At 40.3% G+C, this 4,611-nt stretch overlaps 1 pseudogene; it reads right to left on the reverse strand.

The window, feature by feature from the left end:
- Positions 1 to 3,884: 3,884 nt before the first annotated feature.
- Positions 3,885 to 4,342, reverse strand: LOC100356890 (ATP synthase peripheral stalk subunit d, mitochondrial pseudogene; annotated as a pseudogene).
- Positions 4,343 to 4,611: the final 269 nt, after the last annotated feature.

Consider the following 4,611-nt stretch of genomic DNA (forward strand, 5'->3'; position numbering starts at 1 on the left):
CACTGAGACATGTGTCTATCAAATATGCAGTCTACAATCCAGTTTCACCAGTTGTCCCAATAATCCTCTTTCTAGCATTCTTTGCCCCTCCAGCACAAGATCCAATCCAGGGTTACCAAGGAATTTGGTTGTCTTGTCACCTTGGTTGCCTTTAATTTGGGCTATCTCCTAAGCTTTGCTTTGTCTTTCATGGCACTGAGATTTTGGAAGAATAACTGGCTGTTATTGTACACAAAACCCTTTACTCTGTATCTGTTAATGTTTCCTCACAGCTGGATTCAGGCTTTGTGTTTTTGGCAGGAAAGCCACAAGAGGAACCTGGTGTCCTTCTCAAGGTATAGCATCCAGAGACACAGGATGCTGGTCTGCCCTTGATTCGTGATGGTGATTTTTTTTCTCACCCACTCAAGTGTTGTTCAGTTTTGCCACTGTTGCCATGGGCATAAAAACACTACTTGGATATCTGCTGTGAGAGATATAATGGACGGATCACCCGCCCCACTGCCATGCTCATTGGGACCATGCTTCCCACTAACTTCTGGACAGTGAATATGTTAGTATCACAATTAGAATATGTGTATGTGCATATATATGTATATACATATATAAAAATTGAAGAGATTCATTTATTTATTTGAAAGAGTTACAGAGAGAGAAGGTGAGATAGAGAGAGATCTTCCATCCCCAAGTTCATGCCCCAGATGACCACAAAGAGCAGAACTGAGCCAAGATGAAGCCAGGAGCCAGGAGCTTCATCTGGGTCTCCCATACATTGAGCCATCTTCTGCTGCTTTTCCCAGGCCATTAGCAGGGAGCTGGATCAGAAGTGGAGCAGCCGGGACACAAACCGGCGACCATTTAGTATGCCAGCGTCGCAGGTGGTGGCTTTAGCCTCTACAACACAACACCAGCCCCACAATTAGTACATTTTCTTTTTCTTTTTTTGTTTATTCATTTTGGCTCAGGTTATGCAACACAAAAATCAGGGATACCGAAATAAAAGCAATAGGGCAAACTGTAGTGAGGCATGGCAAGACATGTTTACAAGAGCTACAAAACCCACTAAAGAAAGAACATCTCTTTACACTAAACACTGAAACTAGTTTTCTTCTCTCAAGCTATCCACATAGCTCTAAGTTGTGTCCATATCTAGTGACAGAAAGGTGAAAGGTGAGCACTGTTTTATTGGGCCCTGATTTGCTTATGTTTGTATAAATACATAATGAGAGTTTTAAAGGAGCGGCTAAGCACACAATAAACAATAATTAAGATTTTTACGGGCATGTTCCAGAAATGCTGGGTAAAGCTTTCTAATATCCAGCTGAACATCGTGGACTCAGAACAGGAATAATACCCGTGTTTATGTGATACTAAAAGGTTTACCAAGAGCTTTCACATATAGTTCTGGGCTTTAACCTCACAATAACCCTGTGCTGTGCAGTACAAGTATTATTATCTTTATTTTATTTATGTGAAACAGAAAAATAAAGGAAGAAAGTTCAGTAAAATGCTCATGGATTGTAGGAAATGTACTGGAAACTTGGTGTAAGAGGCACACAGTTTATGAAACTACCTACTGGTCTGCCTGGAAATGTTTATTTCTTTATATTTAATATTTAATGCACTTGCTAATACACTAGAGAGAGTGCTCTCAGTTTATGGAGAACCCTCACTGAAATCTGTAATTCCTTTTGCTGCTTTTTGCAATCAGGGTTTAATAAATAAAATAACACACATCCTGGGAGTGAATTTTTTTTCTTTGCCATCGTTGAAAATTTTAAGCAGCTTAAAACCTTTTGAGTTGTCATGTGGTTAAATAGAAATATAAAGAAAAAAGACTAAGAAATCTTAGTATTTTTTAGACCTAATATTGTGCGGAGGTAGGACTGGGAAATATTTTTTCTTTGCAATAGGAATATGTCTCTAAAACATGTGTTAGAATTGTGAAAAAATGGCTTTATAGACAAAACCTTGCTTTTTAGAAAAGCAACTTCATGGATAATTATTTCTTGTATATACATGGTTAATCGCTTTATCTAAAATAATGCTTTTGGTCTTATGGTCACTTTTGTTTGATATCAATAGAATTACACAGGCTTCATTTTTGTTAGTACTTGCTTGGTATATATTCCTTATTATGATTTAAATAGATCTCATTCAAATAGCAAGTCACTGGATCTTTTGGTTGAATTGTGAGATCTTATAACCTTACATTGTGTTTTCCATAAGTTGTTTTGTTCCTTCCCCTTCTCCTTTCCTTTTATTGGATTAATGGAGTTTTTCTTTCTATTTCTTTTCTTCTAGTATTTACTCTTTTTTTTTTTTTTTTTTTTTTTTTTGGACAGATAGAGATAGTGAGAGAGAAAGGTCTTCCTTCTGTTAGTTCACCCCCCAAATGGCCACTACGGCCGGCGCTGCGTCAATCCAAAGCCAAGAGCCGGGTACTTCCTCCCGGTCTCCCATGTGAGTGCAGGGACCCAAGCACTTTGGCCATCCTTCACTGCCCTCCCGGGCTGCAGAGAGCTGGACTGGAAGAGGAGAAACCGGGACTAGAACCTGGCACCCATATGGGATGCCGGCATCGCAGGCGGAGGATTAGCCAAGTGAGCCACGGCGCCAGCCCTCTCTAGTATTTACTCTTAACCTTTTAGGTTTTTATCTGAATTATAAAAATCTTTGCTTAATCAAAATCTGTGCTATTCTTCCTTAATGAGAGAACCTTGGACTTGTGGCCTCAGAATACCCCCATTACCACTTGGTCTCTCTTACACATTTCTCTTGTCTACTATTTTAGTTCCCCTTTCCATCTCCTTTCTCATTGATGGCTATTTTTACTTACTGTCTGATACAGACCATCTGCATTCAAATTTATTCATGTTTTTTCCTCTTAATGCAGGAAGATTGCTTTTTTGCACACTGCTTCTTCCTGGGCTCAACTTGCTACTTTCTTTAAGAGCTCTTTTACTGAGTCTCAGTCTCCATCTGAAACATTATTTAGTTCTTAGTTTCCAGTAACTCTTCATCTGGAAATTAAATCAGAGGTTGTCCCATATTTCTCTTGGATGTGTTGGCAACACCATTTTCCACTGGCCTCCAGTGATCCTGCCTGTTATCAGAACAAGCACTCTGGGGGCCGGCAGTGTGGCACAGTGATTTTAAGTCCTGGCCTGCAGCACCCACATCCCAAATGGATGCCAGTTTGAGTCCTGGCTGCTCCTCTTCCGATCCAGCTCCCTGCTAATGTGCCTGGGAAAGCAGCAGAGGATGGCCCAAGTCCTTGGGCCTCTGCGCCTACATGAGGGACCCAGAAGAAGCTCCTGGCTTCGGATAGGCTCAGCTCTGGCCATTGTGACCATCCGGGGAGTAAACTAGTAGATGGAAGACTCTCTCTCTCTCTCTCTCTCTCTCTACCTCTACCTCTACCTCTATCTCTCTCTGTAACTCTTTCAAATTAATAAAATAAATCTTAAAAAAAAAATAAGAACTAGCACTCTGTTTTCTCTTGCTGGTTGCTTTTAAGGTTTATTCATCTTAATGTTTCAGTATGTGTGAGTGTGTTTGTGTTACATTTAATTGTTTGAGGTAGTTGTGCTTAACATCTGAAAATTCGTGTCTTTCTTCAATTCTGAAAGGTGCTGAGTTATTGGTTTTTGAAAAATATTATTTCCTTCTGTTATTCTTCCTCATCTCACTTTATGAAACTGATGAGAAAGATGTTAGACTTTCTCATTCTCCTTTCCATATCTCTTAAATCTCTATTTCATATATCCCATCCTCTTTTCTCTATTTTCTACAGCCTACCAAATTTCTTTTTTTTTAATTGTGCATATTTAAATTTGAATGTCCAGGGTTTTGAATATAAGAGCCAGAGCTTCCTCCCATCCTTAGTTACATAAATTCTCGACTGGCCGATGAGGCCAATAGGGATAGTTCTTGTCTAATTTGGTTTCTGGGAAGACTTCATGCCAGTCCTCAATGGTCATTTGGCCAAAGGGAATTATGGTCTTCATCTTTACCAGCTTTTACTCATAGTCCTCAGTCTTGGCCTTGGCGGGAGACACGAGCTCAGCACAGCTTTTCACATCTTCTTCTTCCTCAGCATCCACTGGGGCAGTGTATTCGCTCTTGGGCACAGGGATCTTCAGGGCATTCAGCTTCTTTCCAAGCCGGCCTTGGCCATGCTGGCCTTGTAGTAGGTCCAGTCGATAGCTGGTGGATCCCTGGAGCTGAGGGTCTCATTCCAGGATTTCAGGGAGGTAGCAATGGCCTTCTGGTTTTGGCATTTGATCTCTCCAAATGCTAACCAGTCGACAGCTTTTCGAGAAAGTTTGCACCCAACCATCTTGGACCCTTCACCGACCCCAGTGACTCCTAGTCCACAGCAGCCATACTTTCTCTAGATACAACTTTCAGATCTTGAACCCTCTCTTCAGCCATTTATAAGCTTATAAGTGGCCCACTGGGTACTTTCTGTTTTAATGATTCAGTTTTTTTATTTCTAGAAATTCTTTTTGGTTCTTAATTTACATTGACTTCTTTTCCTTTTAATGCGTCTTTCTATATTTTCAATTTCCTGAATAAGCTTGACTCAATAAGATATGAATAGAAGGT

This window comes from Oryctolagus cuniculus, chromosome 7 (genome assembly GCF_051225735.1).
Source record: "Oryctolagus cuniculus isolate XC-2025 breed Fujian yellow rabbit chromosome 7, ASM5122573v1, whole genome shotgun sequence".
NCBI lineage: Eukaryota > Metazoa > Chordata > Mammalia > Lagomorpha > Leporidae > Oryctolagus > Oryctolagus cuniculus.